The sequence below is a fragment of the Pagrus pagrus genome (genome assembly GCF_965226575.1).
Source record: "Pagrus pagrus genome assembly, chromosome: 5".
NCBI lineage: Eukaryota > Metazoa > Chordata > Actinopteri > Spariformes > Sparidae > Pagrus > Pagrus pagrus.
Window position 1 is genome coordinate 28,289,240 of NC_140189.1, and position 23,942 is coordinate 28,313,181.

The window sequence follows — 23,942 nt, forward strand, 5'->3', positions numbered from 1 at the left end:
TTTGCAGCGTACAGTATGTCTATGGAGTTAATTGTGCCTAATTGTGTGTGTCCTGGAATGTGTGCGCTCACCATAGTTGTCTTTTTGTCTGTAGCCTCCATGTGCCCATGTGCCAACGCAAGTGTGTGCCCATATGTGGGTGTATGAGTGCTCCACTGTTACTCTGTGCCTGCGTGTGTGCCCATGTGTGTTGTATGCAGCCTATTAGTGGAGTTTAACCCCTGTGTTCAGGGAGTCACATCCCCTCAACACACCAGTCTCCATTCTTACTGCAGCACGTTAACATTTTACTCTCTTCCCTCCCCACCCACCCCCTTCACTTTTGTCCTAAGAGGGCAATTAAGGAAACAAACGTTTTCCCTAAGATAAGCTGGCTGCCAGCTTTGCATACTAATGCAATGCCAAGTGGTTACAAATAGTGAGTGCTCTAATTACCGGCACTGTTTTCAATCAGAAATTGCTCAATTTCCCAGGATGAGGTCTCCATGGCTGGAGAAAAAAAGCACAACCTGACAGAGGCAAGAGACAATCATCTCTATGTGGAGTGTGGCTGATTTTGTCTCCCTACGTGTGCGTGTGTGTGTGTGTGTGCCCACATGTGTGCACACGTGTTGGTGCAAATAAGCTCATCTGCCTGTGTGTGTGCGTGGACCCCGGCACAGCCCTCTCTATCACCGCTGCCCTTGACAAGTCAAGAAATGGATCCTGTCAGCCGCTGCAGCATTTAGCACCACAATTATCCCTCTTTTCACAGCCTGGCTGCATTAATGTAAACCACACCAGGCAGTAGTTGCCACTCATTGATGAGCACGATGTGGTGCACCATCTCTGGGTGAGCAATTTGATGCAATTGTGCTGCTGTGTGATCATCAGTGCAAATCAGGGCCTGCTCATTTATTAAGCAATTTCTGTTGGAGAAAATTAGAAGGAAGGCTCTTTTGATTTGGCAGCAAATCTTAATATCTCTAAAAGCAACAATAATGCATAATGTGGCTGACATCAAACAAAAAGGGGGACATTGGAGTGAGTTTTGCCCGCGTGAACCCATCAGGGAGCGGTATACTATTCTGAGAGGAGCGGCCATCGTCATGTGGCCACGGGAGCGGGGGGCAGCACAGACCAAAGTGACAAGGACTCGCTCCCTGGGTCTGAGAATGAGTCGCTCCATAGGATGCGCACGCAGGACCCATCCGTTGGCCTTAGCTGACCTTTAGCTCTGACAGTGGCTAATGGAGGGCTGGCCCTCGATCAATGCACCGAGAGACTGGGCTCCCCATCTCTGCCCTTTCACCGGGCCAGGAAGGGAGGGGTGCTGCCAGAAGCCACGCCACGGAGCCATCGACCCTGCCACTTTCCCATCCTGTGGGTGACAGCTGCAGTGCCAATGAGCCTAGGGACGCCACGCTGCCCTGCCACGTAGGAAGGACAGCCAGCAACTCTATCTCTGTGGTGGCGGGAGAGAAAGTCACTGATGATCCGCTTGTGAATGTCAGATTCATGTAAACAAGCCCAGAAAAAACACTGTTGGTGTTGATGATAGCATGGCCTGAATACCTGCACAGCAAGATGACACTTGATCATAGTTGCCAGATGTGTTGTTATGTGGCAGGTGAAATATGTTCTGTTTGCATCTCAAAACTTTTTCTTATTTATTTATTTATTTATTTATCTATTTGTTTGTCTGTTTGTTTGTTGCCACCCTCACCACAGTCTGTCCATGCTGCATGTCACTGCCGTGCCATCGGCCAAGGAAGCATCTTCGTTCCTCAGGTACAGCTGTGAACTCATCCTCCACATTCCACCATGAAAATATTATTTTTGCGGCTTGATTATTTATTAACTTGTTCATATAGTTTTTTTTTTCTTTGGAACTACAACTGGAGTTTTGTTACACAATCTTGAATCTAAAGCTGAGACAGTCAGAGCTCTTTCATTGCTGTTTGATCGAGTTGTAGAAATGCAGTGCTTATTATGTTTGGTGTTGAACCTACACAAGGTCATGTAAACATAAAGAAAGTTGTGACCAATCAGTGCATGCGTCGACAGCTTTGTTTATAAAGACAGGTTGCACTTAATTGCTTTAATCTAAAGCAACACTGTGTAACTTTTAAAGCAGTTCTGGAAAAAGATGGTCAATTGTTGAGACTCATTCCCAGATTTGGGTTGATGGTTCGTGTCCAAAAGCCAAAGAACCGATCATGGAATTAGATTTCGGTTGGTATTTGACAATCTGGGCATGAGAGTGGCGGACCCCGCCACGCACCCAATGTTAGCTTGGATCGAGTCCAGTCCTCCACGATGCTGCAAAGGATAAGTGATTACAGATGATGGGTGGACGGACGGAAAGAGACTCAACAATCAACTTCAGTTCTGCAGAAAGTTAGATAACGTTGCTTTAAACTGAACAGAGTTGGACCTCCTGTAACCTTGGTGCGAAAAGTTACACTAATAAAGCCCGACTCCTGCATAACCCTTGTCCAATGTTAGACGTCGTGTTTGCATTTTGAGCCTTCTTTGCATTGTGCACTTAAAAAGCTACCGTAGGGAATATGTTTCCTCATGCAGCACCATGTTGCTAAGATGTGCCTGATGTTGTTCTTGGGGATGTACTTTGTAACCCAGATGGTGCACCACTGTATACCTTTTATCAGAGCAGCCTTTTGTCAGTAGGCAATGCTTGCATAAAAACACGGAAACAATATTTACTGTGCATTTTAATTGCACACGCTCTAGTTCAAAAACATTTGGAGACATTCAAAACAACAGCAGATAAAACATAACTTCCATATGGGGAGAGAGGAGAGGACATCCAAGAGGTTTAGCACAGATTGTTCTTTTTATTATCATTAACAGTAATGTGATTCTGAAGCCCCCTGTGACCTCCTCACAGCAGCACCTCATCTCAGAAGTCATTCATTAGAACAACCAGAAGGCAGGCAGAGAGACAGCGCGAAAGAGACATGGGGAGAGAGCGAAGTGTAAAATAAATTAGACTGTTCTTATGAGCCAGATGAACCTTGATGAACCAGTTTGAGATGGGGAAAAAAGAAAGCGTGCCTCGTAAATTCAAAGGAAATCTAATAGCGCAGTGTTTGGGAGATGAAGATGTCACAAGGAGCCCCGTGATCCAGTTGTCGGTGCTGCTATGTGTGTAATCACAGCTACACTTACTGTCCACTTTGGATTGTAAGGCCCACAGGGAGTCTTGGAATATATGTGTGTTTGGTTTGAGATTGGGCTGTTTCAGACCACGGCCTGATGCTGGCTGTGGTGAAACTAATCAAAAAGCTTCTTATGTCTTCTTCCTCTGATATAAATGGATTGTACAGCCCATGATTTGTCCCAGTGTTTACTAAATAAGATTTCTTACAGTGGAGTGAGAGTAAAGGCCACCTCTCTCAATTAAGCCGTTCCATAAGAGCAGTCGAGACGGTCGTTTCTCCGTATCTGCGCGCCCTGCTGCTGCTTCTTATCTCACCAGGCCTGTAAAGGTCTGAATGACCCACCTCTATACACGCTATAATGTGTGAAAGCATACACATGCGAGGATAAAATAGCAGGAATGTGATGCAGAGTGGTCAGAGGCTCATGTTGGGCCAGGGCGACAGAGGAGAAGCAGGAGATGGGGTGGCGGAGGGGGCGTAGGGGAGGGTGGGGGAGCCGTGTGGATCCTTGGAGTGGTGTGACAGACTCCCCAGCCTCCTGGTAGGATTTGTTGGAATGTGAGAGAGGAGGATTTTAGCACCAGGCGAGCCACGCCAGAGTGCTGCAGACTTCATGCCATCTGTCTCAGCCTCCATCCTCTCCTTGCCAAACTCGTCAGACCTTTATTTCCTCTCCCTCTATCTCCTTCTCATCCCTGTTCACAAGAGTAGCGGACATACTGAGATCTGCTAATGTATTGGAGGGGAAAAAAATGGCTGGGCTTAATAAGCAGATTCAAAAATTCGCGATTGATTAATATGTATTCTTGGAGCTAATTGTCCAACAGCCCTCATGGAGATAAAATGTGTGTTCGATAGCCCTGCCATTTGTTACTTGACCAACAGGGAAGGAGAGATAGAGATTTTCATACCATAGCAAATCTGTTGATCAGTTAATAATGAAACATGTTTCAAGTGAGAGCCAAGAAGTTCACTTAATTTAATGCATCATTATAAACAAGCTATTACCTTTATTAACTTTTGTATCGTACTGTCTTCTGCTATGAATAATGTCTGATTAAAAATATGAACGAATAATAATCTGTGTCGATGTGGTTATTCTGTCACTGAACTGAAAATGAATTGATGGAAATCAAAATTAGAGATTAAAGTCCACTTGACATCTATCAGACCATGAAAATGAGCATGTAAGCCAACTAAAAAAGGACCAGATCACCTCCATATTCACAGAGATATGTATCTTAGGCCACAATTGAATCAAAAACAGATTTTCACATCAAATGCTCGTGTGATTGTGTGGCGTCTGAACGGGACTGATCTCTCACCCTCTCTCCCCGTGTGGGCGACTGGGGAGGAGGCTGAAGGAGATCACAGGGAGGAGCTGTACCGGCTCCATGTCCTTAACCTGTTCTCGGAAGGGCAACCGAGGGTGGAGGGAATGGAAAGGAAATGTACCCTTTGTCCGAAGTGGAACACCAGGTGGCAGGAAGTGGGCAGGAGGCCTTTGAAGCTGACCCCCGGTCTCTGCGCTGAGATGGCCTCGGCGATCGATTGGGCCAGAGATGGCAGGGAGCGGAGCCAGGTGCCCCCTGAGAGCCAGCAGACCAAGCAGACCTATTACGGGCGAGGAGGAGAGCGCTCCCATCATATCGCTGTTCAGACCGCCAGAGTCAACTGGCTGCATCCTAACAAGCAGGCGAGTACTGACAACAGTCTGCTGCAGAACAAGCTCAACAGGCTTCATATGGAAACTTTAGGAAGGGCTTCCACTGCAAAATGCTGTCAAATCTGTGCGTGACAAAACACTGATTCACTGGTGTGAGTGTGCAAACATGCTGCGTGACAAATGAAATACACGCAGGTCAGTGCAGAGCATTTGGAAACGTAGCTGCATTGAGCACATTTGTAAAAACAAATAAAATAAACATAAATGAGTTACATTAGTGTATCAATGCATTTATTTCTTTCACAGAATACAACCAAAGATTGCATTTAAATGACTTGGGGAGCTGCTGCAGAAGTTGTGGGCTGAAATTATAATACAGCAACACGTATCAAGATCCAATTATGCCACACAACAGAGAGAAATATCAAATAGGAACACAAACAAAAGGAAAACACAAAAGCAGAAAATCTAATCAGCGGATGTTTTTATGTGCACACGTGCACACACATGAATGTGGGCAGCTGCTAAGTGATCCAGTAAATTGCCAACATTGCTTTGAAATTGTCAGAAAAGAAAATATCAGCAAATACTGAACAGCCATTGTGTGCCTCGGGATACCTTTTCCTGCAACACTAATGAAAAATATCCCGTGCTGAAGCTGAAATAATGCTAGAAATCAGTGAGAAATCTGACTCCTAAGTAGGTTTTAACATGAATCAGGCGTCCCATTCATAGGGAACGTGCTCAGCGACAAATCTGCTCCAGCATTTGTATTTTGGCCAGCTTTGGAGGAGGTGAGTGCTATCAGTGTCTCCGCGCCCATCCCTCTGTATCTCTAAGATGTTTACTGCATGCAACATGCGAGCAAACACACATGTGCACACACGTTTAAATGCGCAAACAGAAACTCTAATCCTGACCCCCACCCCCTCTCCCTCTCTCTCTCATCTCTCTCTCTCTCTCTCTATTCCTCTCCCTGCTTCCCTCCCCGGGCGTGGAAATGAAAGCTGGGCACTTGGAGAGGATGGTTGGAAGAAATGAAGACGTGTCTGATTTCCAGAGCAGCCAATGATGATGCAGCGCCCCGCTCTCTCTTGCCCTCTGATAGGTCTTTGTCACTCTCTTCATCTCGAGGCCCGTGTCAGTCCCCCTAATCCCCCCCCCCTCCCAAACGCAAGCGGGCCAATCCCGAGACGAGGCTCAGGGGTTGGGGAGGGATGAAGGAGCTGAGGCATGGAGGGAGTGAGGGATGTAGTTCAGGAGGAGAGAAAAGGAGCACCAGAAGCTGATGTTGGTGTGAGAAGGAGCCAATGTGTTATTATTAATAAAGCATTAAAAAAAGTGAGCACATCAAAGCATACAGGGGCTATGCTATCATACATGAAAGTAATGCACTATGGCTTAATGTTTCCTAAGGCGTGTTATGGTGACGCTGCTTTGATTTGAAATGCATTGTGTGGAAAATGGATTTACAGGAGTGGGGAGAGAAAGCCTGGTGTGGGCGCAGACCATAATTTAAAACCTGACCTCATAGGCTCTTCAAAGTCTCCTTGAGTGTGGATATTTAGGATTTCGGTACAGTATGTGTGAGACCCAAACCACAGCTGCAAAAAACAACTAATAAATACATACATACATAAAAGCGAGAGGGATGCTGAGGACACCTGCAAAACAGAGAAAGAGCAATCAGTGTCACAACAAAATTAGATTCACATTTTGATCATTAGAAATGTTTGGATCTCATTTTTCTTTCCTTTCTGAGCCAAAGGTGCCGCACCTGATTATATTGCACTCCTCCGATCGAGGACCGCAGGAAGTGAGACATCTTTCTCGTCGTATCCCCCCGTGGCCAGGTAATTATCCTAATCTACCTTCCTCCTGTGCTCCAGCTCCTGTGCCACACTGGCTCAGACCACCTCTGTGGCTTCATTATCAGTGCTGGGACTCACTAATGGCTCGACGGTCTCAGTGTGCAGGCTGCTAACGGAGACAAACCAGGGGGAGAGGAAAAGGGAGAAGACGAAGAAGAAGCAGGAGGAGGAGAAGAGGCAGAAGAGGGGTGAAAAAATTAGACACTAAAGAGCAAAGGGCTGCCCTGAAGGTTAACATCTCAATCATGAGGGACAATACTCTCCAGTCCGACAGCTTCGGCTCCTTAAAAAGTCATTGTTCACTGATGGAGGATGAGGCTATAGGGCATGGCGGTGTCAGAGAGGAAGTCAGGAGATCGGCCAAAGACGGCACAATGACCATGAAGTGTGTGCGCTCGAGGTAACAGGTCGCCACGTTCACGTGTGCGTCCCCTACACACCCCCACCTTGCATGTTTGAAGCAGCAATAACCTCACAACATACAGAAGGACTGGGGGTGGCAATTCAGTTTCACTTTTTTTTTTCTGACAAATGACACCCTGACAGTTGGAAAAAATGTTGGGGTCCCTGAACAGATTTCTCAGTTACAAAAATAAAATGTGTTGGATTAGACAAAGACAGACATTTTGCATTCTACTTTTGAACCCCAATGAGAGCACTGACAAATGCCACCCCACCCCCACTCCGTCTGTGCCATGATTGTTTTTTTCTCTCCAGAAATGTCATAAACTTAAGAGGTGACACATCTATATGGCACAAACAGACACCGGCTTCTTCCAAGTGTACATAGCATATAGGCTGACACAGATTGAGATGGTGTAACATGTCTTTGCATCACTCTAAATAGGCATGCGGGGCTCTGCTCAGTCTTTACGTCTCCAGAGAGTCCGGCGGACTCGCTTTTCCGAAGTGGAAGAGGAAACTCAAACGCAGTGCTCCGGAGGTGAGAAAAAAATATTCAGAGGTTAAAATGACTGCAGACCTCAGCTAAAGTGTGAAAATGTATACTACTCCTGTTTCTGTGTAGGCGTGAGAGCCTACATTTCAGGAAAACTTCAGAAATGTGGAAAATTAAATGATAAACAGCATATTAAATACACTCTGTAGCATCATCCAGCACATCACATGATAAATGCATGTGTAAAAAAATGCTGATTGATGCTAGTTTCAGTATCTATGGATGCAGTTTTGCTTCCAACACTTTGAAGAGAATCTCATTCAGAATTCATGTCATGTCATAGGCTATACCCAACTTGAATTAGCATGTTGGAGTGCGCTATGCTCTACGTGTAAGGACCAAGAGACGCTTCGAACCATAGCTGCTAGGACAATGGTCTACACTCATGTTACGGCGAATTGGGACAAGTGTAGGTGGGTTTGCACCAGTCAAATGAGCAAAACTCTTCTTAAACACCTCCACAGTGAAACATGCTCTCTCACAGATGGAAATTAAACGGTGCTCTTTTGCAATCTGGTCGTAGTGTGACTGGCACCAATTTATCTGCAAATGAGCAGAAACATTAAGGTAACTCAGGAACAATACGGCCCCTCGAAGGAAGATTAATATACTCTGGGAAATATAAGGGGAAAAAAACTTGAAGAGCGAACACAGCAAGTTTTAAAGCAGTGAGCTGCTTTTGTGTTAAAGGGTCAGTTCACCCAAATTACAAAAACGAAACCTATTTACTCACATATTTCTAGAGGTATTAAGCAGTGAAGATAGTGTTGGTTTAATTTGTCTGGGTTTTGTCGATCCATCTCTGAGACTTCTACCTCCAACCCTGAAAGCAAACTTCAGTGTATAAATCAAAGTGGATCTGTAATAAAGTAGTGTCGGCTTCAGCCTGTACCTTTTTGGTCACTATAAACTTGCTTTAGTTTGCTTTTTCATTTATTGATTACAACGATGGAATGTCCTGTAACTACTTACATTTAGTCAAGAAGTGCACTTCAGTACAATTTTGAGGTACTTCTACTTTACTTGAGTATTTCCATTTTCTGGTACTTTATACTTCTACTTCACTACTTTGGAGGCATATATTGTGCTTTTTACTCACCACATTAATTTAACTTTAGATACACCAGAGCCAAATGAGTGCATGTTTAAATTAACAGTTTTTATCGACAATGAGATTAAAAAAAACAAAACACTGAGTCCAATAATCAGAAAAATGCTGATTATCGGATATCGGAACAGTGACTTTCACTTTTACCAAAGTAATATTCAAACATGATGTCTTTACTTTTACTCACGTAGGACATTTGGGTACTTTAAACAACAGTAATTATCTATTTATTATTTATTTACATTTGCAAAAAGTAAAAGTGAAAATCACTCATATAAATAGCACTAGAGCAAAGCTATTAAATGTGCTCAAGTATCAAAAGTATTTTTCTTGCAAAAATGAACTTAAGTATCAAAAGTAAAAGTAAATTATGCATATATTTACATGTATGCATATGCTGTAAATCATGGGTCGAGCCAATTATCAAATCTGATAATGAGCATTTTTCTGATATTTGGAATCTGTTTTTTTATTTATTTATCTGATTGTCTATAAAACAAGTTTCATAACAAGTTAAATTGCACTCATTTGGCTCCAATGGGGCACGTAATCAGAAAAGTAACTAGTAAAGTCATCAAATTAATGTAAAAAGTGGAATATTTGCCTCTAAAATGTAGTGGAGTGGAAGTATAACTTCTAATTAGTCTGGCCAATACACGTCTTCATACTCGCCTCGCCCTTAGTGCTGCTGGTGAAACAAAATGTTCAGCCAATGTGTAATATTAAGATCTATTGAGAGGGGAAAACCTGAGAAATATGGTTGTACTCACATGATGAAATTGTACGAATATCCATATGCAAACAACATGACCTTATGTAATTGTTGACCTACATTATTTATGAGAATCTCATTATGAAGCTCTGCAATTCACAGCTACCAGAGGCAGCAGTCAGGGAAATGTTACAGAGCAGCTCTCTTTACAGTGACTATGCGAGTATATTTCAAGTGCCTCCTCCTTTAGAGTGATATTTCTGTGACACGGACACACCGCATCGCCACAATAGTGTTATAAACCAGCTCCAGTTTCTTTAAAAGGGTCTGTATGTTCAGCATTAGTGGGATGATGCAGTTTTCAGGCAACATAAACGTCCTCGTAAAGGTAGGAGGCCCACTGTGAGTAAGCTGTAAACTGATGAATTAAGGTGACAGTAAATGTGCATGCTTAGGGCTCAGGAGGATATTAATACATTCCACACCCCAGCATTGTTGTCAGAGTCAGATGGCACATGCAGTTATCAGAGGGGTGTAACTCTGTGTGGGGCTCGGTGCAGACAACCATGAAGACATGCTTCATTTTTTGTCAGGGGGTAATGTGAGGATGCTTGGTGCAGGATACTGAATCAGAAACATGCTATAAATAAATATGCTAAAATGGGTTCCGATGGGTTTTTGGTAGCGAATGAAAAAGACGCGCTTCAAATGTTTTTCTTTTCTTCTTCCGCTTTTAGTCAGAAAAGAGTTCTTGAAGGTGAGAGGTAAAAGCAAATCTTTTTTTGGCCTTTCAAGGTCACACGACTGCATGAAAGGTGAGGGTCTGCTCATCTGAGCACTTCTTTGTAGTAGATCACAACCTTTTGTTTATAATCCCGTGCCACGCTGCTAACGGCGTTCCCTTCTGTTTTGGGTCTAGTGCTGAGCAATATAGCGCTGAATATTGTGAGGCAATAAATGTACGGCTTCTCAGTGTGTGCAGGGGAGGATACAGACGGTTGAAGGCAGAGGTGGGACCCAATTTTTTCACAGTTATTTTCCATGTAACAACCCAAAACCATACACACTTCTATAAAAGGATGATTAAGGAATGTAAAAAGCTGCTCCTCTGCTGCCTTGTTTTTTGACAAACTAAAATAGGTCCCAGCTAGTGTTCCTCGCAAACAAGCATCGGTGTAACAGAAGAGAAATGTGGGGTTTCTTCTCTCCAAAGGGAGCCGGAAAAAGACACAAATAGCACTCGCGCAGAATTTACTTAACAGAACACAGTCATTTAAAATGTTTTGCAGTATTTTGATTAATTGCTGTGGTTATGTTTACATGTACTTTTACAGAAAATGGGTTAGAGTTGCTAAATTGCAGCTGAGTGTTAACTAGTGTGCAGGCAGGAGCAACAAAGCCAAAGTAACTCCGGAGAGAAAAGTATATGGCTGTAAAAGTTCATTCTTGAACTCGACCAATAGTTTTACAAACTTATCTCAATTCAAGGTCCACTTACTAGCTTTTTATAAAGGCGTCTGAGCTTCCACTCAAAAATAGCACATAATTGGCATTGAGCAGAGTGCACTCCTCCGCCAAGGCCCAACAGTCCCCTTTGATTTAATCAATTCAATGTCAAATAAAACATATTCAGATTTTTATCTGGATCCGCATCAAATTGTACTCACTCATTGATACCATCCACCAAAATACATCAAGATTTATTTAGTTTTTATTCTTCCCTGAGAAATTAATGAACATTTCTAAAAACACCCTATGACGCAATGTTAAAGAAAGTGAGAACTATTGGCTTTATCCTGATCCGCACCAAAAGTTAATGGGGTCTATTCTGGGCTGAGATCCATCTTCCATCCACGTTTCGTGGAAATCCATTCAGTCGTGTTTGTGTAATCCGGCTGACAAACCAACAAACACACAAACGGACACGGGCAAAAACATAACCTCCTTGGCAGACGTAATTATGATTTCTTGTGATGTGTCCTAAAAGCTCACGTATTTGGTGAAGGAAGGAAAATGTACCTTGTCTCTTTCTGATCCTACCTGCCCACGTTTTTTAATGTCTGTTTCCCATCAGTCAATTTGTTGTTCAGATTTTTACACCAACACAGTGACACGATCTTCCTCCAGTGAATGGGACCTCCACACATCTGCTTTATCTCTTGGCTGCGCTAGCTGTAACGTTAGCCTCCTACGTCCATCATTCGATACTTCAGCTTGGCCGGGAGCAGCTTTCTTGGCTGACTGAAAAAAGTTGGTCATTATTACTTTATATTTGGGTCTAAGGCTCCTGCCAGATCCCTCTTTTTCTTTTCCTTTCTTTTCTGGCATCCCGATTTATGTGGAGTTCCTGGCATAGCAATAAAATTCACTCCACTGCAGTTACTTTTGATCAGCACATTTCTGAGGTCATGTGGCCGGACGCCAGCAGCACACTTTTGACATTTTGATGTAAAGAAATATGAAACAGATTACATTTTACTAAAGCAAAAATAATAATGTTAAAATATGTTTCATATAAATATATAAATGAATTTAGAAAAAATTAATTTTTGCAATTTTAACAAGAAATGGAGAGTATGTTGTTTTAAATTAAAATGCGGTTTTCATTTTAATATATTCAAGTCATCCCTCCGGTCAGAAATGTGATTTTTCTTCTTGGTCGTACAGTTGAATGTTTATGTCTCACTGTGCAGAATGACAGAATGATGTATGTGCAGAAGTTGTTTTCACTTGAATGAAAATGTACATTTTCTCTGTGCTCTTTGGAGTCAGATGTTAAGATGTATGATCTGTGACATCGCAAATAGTTTAGAAAGCTTAAAGCCTCCAGTGTACAAACACTGTGGATCGACTTCACAGTGAAGGAGGAGACGTCTTGTGTCCAACAGTTAAACTTGTGAAATAAATATTTGATTTGCATATTTATATATTCTGGGATGTTTAATAAGGGGGGAGGGGGTTGATGCCATTTTATGGATTTCAATGTGGTGATTGTATTTTTTTTGCAAAACCCATTAAAGACATGCATTATTTATTGATTTTATTTCCCCTTATATGTGTGTGTAGGGGATCTTTAAAATAAACATGATTATTGCTTGCCTCCATGGCCCCCCCTGTAGCAGCTGGGCCCCCACAAAGCTCTCCCCCTTATGTGCGGCCCTGTGCAGTGATGGAAAGAAACTGAGTACATTGACTCAAGTGCTATACTTTAATAAAATTTACAGGTACTATCATACTATTTCTATTTTGTGCAACTTTATACTTGTCCTCTGCCACATTTCAGAGGGTAAAATCATACTTTCTACTCCACTACATTTATTTCACAGCTATAGTTAGTAGATATTTACCATGAATGTACATATAAACCATAAGATGATCTGATAACATATTTTAAAATCAGCTCCACCTCAACTGGCTACAACACTAAAATGCATCTTACATATTATTGCATCAGTGTGAACTATCTATAGCCAGGCATCGCCCAAACCAGCGTCTGATTCCCAGGCTGAAATATCTGTTAATATGAAATACAGTCAGATAACACTCACATGGACCATGTGTCTGCATAACAAGTATTTTAACCACTTTACTTTTAATACTTTGAGTAACTTTGGCAGAAAATACTGCATGACTTGATGGAGTATGAAATGAAGTAATTGTACATTGTGATGTTGCTACACTTACGTATATTAAAGGATGTGAATACGTCTTCCACCGCCGTGAATATGGAATCAAATTATGCTCAAACACACCAGGCCACTCATATTGATAAACAGGGAGTCATTAACCAAATTACTGGGTCTGCCCATGCTGTTCTGTACATGTAATTTCTTAACGAGGTTATTGCATTTCAAAGTCAATATGTACAATCGAACAGACAACATAACTTCAGAAATCAACAAGAGGAGGGGGGGAGATTATGCTGAGCAGAGTGATGTGCCTTAAACCCAGATCATAAGTGCGGATAAAGAACTAGGTTAGGAAGAACACTCTGACCCATTCACACCAAAGGAAAACTTCTTTATTTCCAGTTCATTGCAACATTGTAAAATTTTAAGAAAGCATGGACCTGATCCCCATCTCAAGCAGTGTGCAAGGTATGCTTTTAGCTTTACAGAGGAGTGTGTTAGTCAAACAATGGGAGAGCATTAAAACATGCCAATGGAGCAGTATTAGTCAACAGCCTGAGTCAATACACCCCACTGGGCTGCATGTCTCTCTACAAACACAAGCAATTGCTTTAGAAGGCCTCGGCACTAGATAGAAACATCAATTACAGTAAATTACACCAAAACAGTGTGTAACACTTCAATTTGTTAAATCTCCTGAGCTGTCTGAGCTGTTTTGGATGAAAGCGGAGCAGAGCACTGCAGAAAGATAACATTCAGTAGCCTTAAGATACATTGCCCTATCTATCCTCGGTCGTGAATAGAATGAGGGACTTATTTATATTTTGATATTTAGAAAGCATTATGAAATTATGAAACACAGAGAAATTAGTTTAAAATATTCCATTTCCTGTTTGCTTGAATGTAGAATTCAAAATAAGAGCGCTCTGTTGCAGCCCAAAATCCACTGTGTGTGCCCACTTTTTCTGTGGGCACAGTGGCCGTTTATGGGATAAAAGTAGTACTTTCACTTCGGTCCAAGTTCATGAAGTTGAAAACATTTGTAAAGACGGGGTTAAAGGCGCTGTTTATTGTGTTTATTAAGGCTTTCATTTGGAAGCTGTGGGACACAGGTTGATAAATCCAACAGCGAGACTACACTGAGACAATGGTAACAAAGGATAAAACACCACCTTGGTTCACACACTCACATTCGTGCACGGAGGAGCCACAAATGACAGCCTGATAAAGGTAGCAACTCTGCTCGGAAAAAACGAAAAAACGTCCAATTTCAACTAAACTTTGTAGTGCTTCAATGACTTCCTTTGCTATGGTTGATTATCCAGGAGGGGTGTTGGTTGCTGGGGACAGATGAAGATTTGGCTGTTTCAGGGAACATTTTGGGAGAGGGACGGGGAGGGGGGCTGGAGTAAATGAAAGACAAATGCGAGTAGTGCCCACTCAGCTATTTTCCCAGTCAAGATCAAAGGCACGCCGGACTGGCCGCTCCACGGGAAACTTGAGATGGGTCCTGCCTTTGTTTGCTGTTGCTAGGAGACCTGCAGAAGGCTGAAAGTGTTTGCAGTGGGGTACAACATCAAAACCATTTCCAATATAAATTTTTAAGACAGCCATGTATTTGTGTCCTGGGCTTTCAATTTACCGAGTACACTGAAAACGCTAACAAATAACGTCTCGCCCTCTGTTAGCCGTGGAATAATTTCCTTGGTGTTTGTTTAAAAGAGAAAAAAGTCGTTACAGACGTTACTTGTACATGTGTGCGAACCTAGAAGGGGCACTTTGTCAGCAGTGTGAGTACTACGTGTAGTATCAGTGCTTTCATAGTATGCACACATCGCCACGTTGATGCACAATCTAAAACCACCAAACAGCCGTAAAAGTGGGATTAATTCGCTTTCTGGCCCCGTGCAGGAACACACAGCATGTGAAACCGCGCACACAACTTAAATATAGTTTGATATATTTATAAGCTTAGGTTTGGCTTCCCAACGAAGCTAATTACGATGCTGTTATCCATTAATGGGCCCCATGATAGTAAGGGTGGCTAGACATGTGTCACAGAGAGCTCATTACATATCATTAGTTCAACACTCCAATAATGTCTACACCTGCTGAGCAGAAGATAATGACTTGGCCCCTGATATTTGCAGGACTATTGTCTATCGAGCAAAGCACCACCAGGAGGATAGGTCCACAGGCTGGAGAGCTGCGGGAGAACTGATAAAGCTATACAATAAGTAAAGATGCACACGTTTTTTTTTTTTTTTTTTAATGGTTGGAAGCTACAGCGAATGCAGCACAGCAAAGACGAGAGCAGCGTTTGTTTGGTTTGTAACAGAAACGGTGGCGACTTGAATAAAAACAACACGATCTGCTTGTGAACAAACATTCCTACTTACATCTCTATAACGCCGTAAGTGAATCCTGGGAGAAATGTGGCAGAAATATGCAATCGCATATTTACCATTTCCGAATGCAGCTTACATCTTCATAACAGACTTGTGCTATTCCTGTTTGCTTGATCATCGGAGTGGATCTGGCTCACCCACTGTTACATAACACGGCAGAACATGTCTGAATAACTTGACCTCAATCTTTTCTCCTTAATTCGAGAGGAAAAGCAACACTTTAATAGGGTATACTGGCTGAATCTTGCACTTAACTCATGTAAACACACTCGTGATGAAAAAGCAGTGAGAGTCCCAGCCTCATGTATGTGGTTATATGGATCCACACATAGTGCGTGGAGTCTGACTTGTGACTAATGGGCTGCATAAAAACTGCAATCGCCACAGAAGTGACCTTCGTGTCTGGAACGATAAAGATTAGAATCGTGCTGTGTCTGCCTTGTGTTTTCACTACTTGAGCCAACTGGCACGGCGCTGGCGTCCTCTCCCCGGCTCCCAGTCTGCCATGATGACAATGGCAACCAGCTACCGCATGGCATGTAGAAATGACAAAGCATGCCAAGGGATATTTGGAAGATACGAAGATAATGCGAAACAACTGATCAATCGCTCTGTTGCGGAAAAATTCCAAACATCGCCACCGCTAACCGCTTTTTGCGTTTCTAGGACATCCGCCTCGTCATTCAAGCAGAGAATACAGCGAGCCTTCAATGAGCTTTAAAAGAGGCGATTTCCAGCTGGAGAGAAGAAATTAGGTTCTTTGAGGATTCTAAGTTTGTATCCTCTAAAGGGCTGAATTTCTTCTAACCAACAAGAACTAAAAATGGCCTACATTCAAGTGTGCCATGAGCTTATGTGCTGTGTCCTGCTGTAACCTGCTACAGTCCTTAACAGTGTGTGTGTGTGTGTGTGTGTGTGTGTGTGCTAGTGTGCTATAGTGAAGCTTCAGCAGAGCAGGCAGTGTACGGCAGGCAGACAGTGACAAGACAAAACGGATTCAAACATTTGTTTCACCATTTTTTCTTTTCTTTTTTTTTTTTTAAAGCAAAGCTAATTCCTGCTGTTATTGTCTTCGGCGGAGGAAGACGGAGTTGTCTCCTCCTGTCACTGCAACCCTGCGTGACATCACGGAGAACATGCTGCTGCCAAATCCCTCATCAGCAGCCTAAATACACTTAAACTGGTGTGTGAAAAGCTGTTGCATTAACTGAACATCGTGCAGATTTGCGACTGCTGAGTACAAGTCTGCGCTGCGCTCGAATTGGTGTTTTTTTTTGACTGAGAGCGACTTTGTTCATTTGGCTGCCACCTGCCTCTCAGCAATACAAATACTTCACTGCAGTTATCAACACAGACTCGTATTGGGTCTAATTTGTTTGCCAAATCTCCGGCTACATTCATGACTTCACTGCCAGCAGGCTGCTATTGTGGCGGGTTGAAAAGTTGTTTGATTTGAGACTTTATTTTTTCAACACAACATCAATCTGAAACCTATTGTTCTTCGGTTGTCCTTCTCTGCAAAGGGAAGAATTGCAATTAATAAATCATCTAGGAGGGAATGTATAAATAATGGAGACTTTTATAGCCATCAGAAGTTTGCATGTATAATAAGCTTGGAAACACAGTGGGAAAGCTTTGAATAGAGCCATGAAAAAGTATGAATAGTACAAATATGTCCTAGTTCTGGGGCCTGGTTAAATCTTAATTTATGGTTCATTTAGAGTTGATTGATAATTGATGCTAACGTTTCCGTTCCGATGACCATATTTACCATCTTTATCTGTTCGCTCGAGACAAAAAAAGGTGAATATTTTAAACTTTCACCTGAGCAACAAAGGCTTGTTTAGTTCAGCTCTATTCAAAATGCTTTATTTGCCCCTCAAGGAGAATTTTTGTTTATCCTGTCCGCGCACTAGAATCTACAACTAGCTTACAATGAAGAATCCACCCTGTGTGTGTGTTTTTGTCCTCCTTCAAAGCCCTCGACAGGACTGAATGATAAGTTAGCACAGTAGTCAAGACGCTTCCCCAAACAGTTCACCTCTGTTTTGGGGATGACTGCTGCCTGAACTCTGTACCCCCACTGAGACAATAAAACGGCTGGATGACTGCGGGACTAGCAGAAAAGACAGACAGTTTATAACTCAACAGAGGCGAAGCTATGCAGCCTGTGTGAAGATAAAGATTTAGTAACGGTAAGAGATTGGAATTCTCTCGGTCTGAGGTCAGAGGGCCAACGTTACCTTTCTAAACCCCCTCAGGGCGTATGAAGGGACCCCGGACAGTTACATCCCTTGAGCTGCAGACAAAGGAGTTGTCGCAGTCAATCAGAGACCTCATCATTCCAGCCAATAATTGCTTACTTGGTTTGTAAATGAGATGTGCTATCTCTGGTTAGAAGAACATGAGAGTCAGTCTTCTCTCACTTTGCTAATAGCAATGTCGCTATGTAAGGAAGGAATAGTTCACATAATTTATCATAAACGAGCAGCTAAGCCACCACAAAGGATAGCTTGATTTGCTATACCTTATTTGAGTGTCTGTTGTGCAGCGTTTATTCTACTTTTCGGTGTCACTTTCTATGAAGCTGAATATGTACATACTTATAATGTGTGTGTGTGTATGTGTATATATATGTGTGTGTGTATTTATATGTATATATGTGTTATAATATGTGTTATAATGCACCAATGGCACTGTATAATAATAAACACTGTTGAATATTCATAATGGTCTACACAAATAATCATTATATTTGCAAATGTTTATAATGTATTATAAACATTTGTCATAGTGTACCTGTAGCACTGTATAATCAAAGTTATAAGCGCTAATGAATACTCATAATTCTTTATGAAAACAATCATTATCACCCTAATGTCTATAATGCTTTATAAACATTTATAATGTGTTATAATGCACCTATAGCACTGTATAATGTTAGTTATAAGCACTCATGAATATTCATAATGCTTTATACAGATAATCATTATATTGCACAAGTCTATAATGCATTATAACACATAATAAACATACTTATAACGCATTATAGTGTACTTTTAGTACTGTACAATGTTAGTTATAAGCATTCATGAATACTCTCAATAATAATTTATACAAATAATCATTATACTGCCAGTGTCTATGAAGCAGTATAAACATACTTATAATGTGTTATAAGCTATCATAAATATTCAGTATGCTTTATAACAATCATAATAATACATAATAAAGCATCTTATAATGACTTAAGAGTTATAGAGTATAGAGTATAAATACTTGATTAAACAATTGCTGGTCACTCACTATTTTTGAAATTCTCAGAGTAATGTAACACATTATAATCACTATTATGATGCATTATAATGTGATTGTGATTGATTGTGAAAGTCATTCAGTGCTTTAAGTAAAGAAATGAAATACCTGCGTTATAGGCAGATGTAATATGTTAGAAGCTGCTTATAAGTCATTATAAGTGGCCATTGTTTGCTTTAAGTGTCATTAAAAAATGTTTAACAGGTACTAACATACAATGTACAATGTAAGAATAGACTAATATATTAACTAATATTATAACGCATTATAGGCAGTGTTAATGAGTTATGATTATTGTTATAAATCATTAGGAATAGCCAAGAGTGCTATAATACAGCTCTAAAGGGGCATTAAAACCCATTATAAGTGTTTTCATAATACACTATCATGCATTATGGACATGGGCTTCATATAAAGTGTTTTCTTTAAGGTCACTTTTTAATTTAATTTAATTTATCTTAATTTGAGGTTAATTTCACTGAGATGAGAAACAAAGTCCTTCACACCTTCGACCATCTTCAGTCCACTGATGTTATAAAAATAAACCCAACACAATAATTCAAATCTCCATTTGTAAGAAGCGAGTAATGAATAGAAAATAAAACTGCAAAGCTTTTTAAATGCGGAAGAGATGAAGGGAGATGCACTAGTTCAGATTTTTACACTGGAGAAATGCAAATAAAGCTTTAATTGCTGCATTCAAGTTACTCTACAACAACAACAAAAGAAACAAGAGCATTAAAGCCACTTATTACAGAATGTTTTTACTGTTTTACCTTCCTATCTCTACACTATGATGAAACTGATGAGAGTATTTCCAAAATGGAAAATGTTTAAAATATTTTTAAATAAAATGTACACTGTAAATATGTAACTTTAAATTGTGTTAAATGCATCCAAAACATGAAACATTGCAGCAGTTGTATCTTAAGAGTGACTGGTACATTATAATATAGGAGTATGTTTAAAAGTCTTGATCTTTTCACACTCTCAGAAAGAACTGTTATTGGAGAGGATTTGCTGTGAGATTCCCTTTTCATTCTAACGGTATTAAAAAGCGTAAAGGCTGGAAGACAGAGGAGTGAGGCTGACGTCACAGTCCAAGAGTCACCCGCCGTGTGTTCGGCGTCTCCAAGTAAAGACTTATCTGCAAAGAAGTTTGGACGGACAATGTGGGTGGACAGGGCGTGAAACTACTATCATCATCAGTTCTGAATGAAAAAAAGAAAACATATCTTCCACAAAAAAGGAGGCTCATTCCAATTCAGCTGCGTTGTTAGGACAACGAGAACCATCCCTCAGATGATTAGTTCCACTTCAAAAGAATTTACTTTCCGCAGTGGAAACGTCCCCCTTTTGTGTCCTTACACAGGGTTTTCTCAGCCCAAAAGAAGAATCGTATGTTTAGTCAGCCTGTTTATTATTCCTTCTGTTCACACTACAATTGTATTAAATAAATAGAGTACTACTAACAAAGGCCTATTAGCCCATAAACATGTCCTGGTACAGACAAAAAAGGCTAAATCACAGCCTCTGCATAAGAATTAAGATACTATAAATGCTGGTAAAGGCATAAACTACATAGCTCGGGACGTGGTGCCAGCTCAGAGTGTCTTGTTGCTGACTTCATGGAACATGCATGTTGTGTTGCACATGTTTTGTCTAACTGGGGATTTGATGTGTGGCTCCATCTCAATCTTGAAAAGATGCCGCCCCTTTGCCAACCGGCACTGGTGATGCTGTGAAGCAGCAGTAGGCTGTACTTTTTGTGGCGCCAATATTTTCAGATGAATGAATGAATTGTGCTCGTTCACTCCTGATAAACAGCACGACCAGCCCGCGCAGATAGGCAGGCTCATCGCAACAGCTGAAAGTGATAATCTTTGAATAAATAAATAATAATAAACATGACATGCACACTTTGAAATCTACATGTCTGTTTACCCCTCATACTTTAAGTTACTTTAGTGTTGACTAAATAAAATAAAAAAAATCACTCAGATTTTGTCAAACAGTTCAGTGCAGATAAAGAATGAACTGTAATGTTTGGTGCAGATTACAGAGCATTAACGTGTGTCAGATCAAAGAGAGTTACAGCAGTTAGCTTGATTGTTAACCTGACTTCCCTGAGATGTTGAAGACACGATTTTGAATGCAAAACAGGCTCAGCTGAAGATCTGCCGGTTATTCAGATAAACAGACATCTTGCCTGAATCAAAATCCCAAACGGGGCGGAGAAAAACATAGTGCGCACACCTAAACGCAGATGAGTGGAAACAGGATGAAAAGTTTCTTCTTGCCTCTTTTTTTTTTTTTTTTTTTTTTTTTTTTTGTTTGACGCAGCCTGCAACTGGCAGCTGTGACATCCTGGTTACTTTTATTGGATTTTTATTTATTTATTTATTTATTTTAATGTGAGGTTTATTTCTGAAGCCGAATCCCCAAATCAGCCTGGAATACAAGTCTGTCTGCAGGCATTTAGGCAACATGCAAACAGTCTACCAACAATAAGTAAAGCTTGACTTTTCCAGAGGAATAATCTGTATATGTGTCGAAACTTGGAGTAAAAAATAATCTTTTATTTATTTGTTTAGATATTGCTGGAATGGATCCCTCAATTAAACTTGTGATGTCTTATTTTTTTTTTTCTTCTCCGTGTGTCTTGTTTTTCTAAAATTCTTTTACTGTAAAAATCCTGGTTGAAGAAAAAAGTCTCACACCACTTCAATCATTTCAGTGGTCCACTACTGCACTGTCTTTGATGACTGTATGTTCCAGTATGAATATTGACTGGAATCATGCCTGGTGTGGCTCAGGAGTATCTCTCCTTCCCTTCATGATCAGTGATGATGAGCCTCCTTGTGACCTACAGTGTATTAATATGCTCAGCAGAAAGAAGCCTCTTGGCACAGGACACACCAGCAGCAGCCCTTTAATGTTGGCAACTGTCAAAGCTTTGATTTCTGATTGATGAGTAAGGTCGGCGCAATAACACAACGACACCACTGGTCATCTCACCCCCTTTTTTTTTCCACAACAGGAAACATATTCTTTAACAGTGCAAAGCAGCCCTGCCCCTCGGACGACTCCAACAGCCGCCCCATCATCTGTTTGAAACTGTACACCCCTGAAACAAGTGCCTCACGGCTAGGAAATGTACAGAATAATCAGTATGGATGCAACACATATATTGACTGAGCAGGATGGAGGCCAACAAGTGGGAAGAAGGTTTCTTTTTCTGTCCGCTAGCCAGCATGAAGGAGAGAAACTGAAGGGGTTGGCTGTTTATATACAGTGTCATCTATACTGCACAAGACCCATGAGATGTCTGAAAATGGAGGACTTCTCACTTCTCACTAAAACCTGTACTCTAAGTTATTTCCAAAAGAATAACAGAAAATGAGTGAAGCATACTCACTCAGATGTCGCTTTATAAGGTTCAAACTAATGCAGTAATACAGCAGCCCTGCAGGAGACGCAAACTTCATGAAGGTGATGGTGTCCAGTTAGCGTTGAAACTGTTTTAAAGAGAAGTCGTGGTCATTTTTGCCCCCTATTTACAATACATAAACAGTGCACAAACATTTAGTAAATGGTTTGTAACCCATCATGCAAGTAGATATAATGCTGCATTCACATAGATTCAAGCAGACGGCAAACCAGATATCATTAAGTGGATGCCAGCAGGACGGTAAAAATGACTGTAGGTGAGGCCAGCAGAGAATATAGGCATCGGAAATAATGACGTCTAAAGTTACAATATGTTACATTCATTGTCCTCTGAGGAGGAATTCACGGAAATTTTCCCTACGCTAAAGAAAGTGAGAAAAAATAGCAGGATCCATCCCTTTTTCTGGATCCGCACCAAGAGCTAATGGGGTCTATTCTGGGCCGAGACCCATCCTCTATCCAAGATTCATGGAAAACCGGTAGCTTTTCCTGCTGACAAACCAACCAACCAACCAAGGAACATGGCTGAAAACATGACCTCCTTGGTGGAGGGAATAACATTATATAATAGAAACAGAATAATTGTATTTAATGTATTTTATTCCTTTCTTTATAAACGCTATGACATCAATATATCGCGATATCGTCATGTGTGTTACGTTTTGTCGTCCTGCCATTCCATAAGACTGTTTGTATCTCTTGTGCCGTCCAGAAGTTGTTGTCCGTCTGCTGTTTACCGCCTGAAATCGTGTGAATCATGCATCTATCACTACTCCTACGAGCTCACATAAATGGATACTGGTGTGTAAACAGATAATGACTGGCAATACAGTAAAACAGAGTTGTAATAACATCAAATCATAGGAGAAGTTACAATCATGGGCAAACACTGTGTGTTAATTAACCATTACAATGCTCCTTTATCTGCTTGTAACTATATTATAGTGTGTTATAAACATTCATTCAAAGGCTATAACTGCTACATAAGGGGACTTAGAGGGAAGTTTTACCATTACATTAGTGGAATGCATTAGTTTTAGCTAGATGTACCTAATCAACTGGCAACTGTGCGTATATCTAAATCTAAAAAATCATTGTTTGACCTTCTCACCTCTACAGCACAGTTTTACACCACAACCACAGAGAGAAGCATCACAATAAGAAGAAATACACTTACTGGCTACTTTAATAGACACACCTGTACAGTGTAAAGCAATCCAATACACCTGTACTGCCATAAAGTCTACTTACATGACGCCTATAATAACTCAGTAGAGATGTTATTTAAATAATATGTCTCGGCATTTAAGTCATAGTTGTGATGGTATTGTACTGTATTGCATTGTATTCAGATGTGTGTCTAATATTACGGAGGACGAGAACTAACTGACGTTCCTGATCATACCAATAACCTCTCAGTACAAAACACCAGTACACCATCTTTAACTATGACCTCATCGATAAACAAAGAAAAATATGATTTTCCAAATGTTTCCGTCAGTGTCAGCAAAACCCGAACGTGATAAACTTTGCAAAAGGCGGGATTTAATTTTCACAGGTGTGCCTAATAAAGTGGCCACATTAGTGTAAATAAAGCCCTTTAACCCAGAAATGTTAAGACTGAAGAGAGTATGGTTAAAATGCATCATTATTATTATTTC

General features: G+C 41.0%; 1 long non-coding RNA gene across 3 annotated transcripts in view; it reads right to left on the reverse strand.

Annotated features, from left to right (window-relative positions):
- Positions 1-5,095: 5,095 nt before the first annotated feature.
- LOC311257052 overlaps positions 5,096-23,942 on the reverse strand; it is a 92,468-nt gene continuing 73,621 nt past the window's right edge. For 2 of the 3 annotated variants that reach the window (XR_014622566.1, XR_014622567.1), the window contains 2 exons: positions 6,608-6,810; positions 5,096-6,494 (listed from right to left, as the gene is read on the reverse strand). This is a non-coding gene — a long non-coding RNA (uncharacterized lncRNA). The remainder of the gene's footprint in view (positions 6,495-6,607; positions 6,811-23,942) is intronic. The other variant, XR_014622565.1, reaches the window with a different exon arrangement.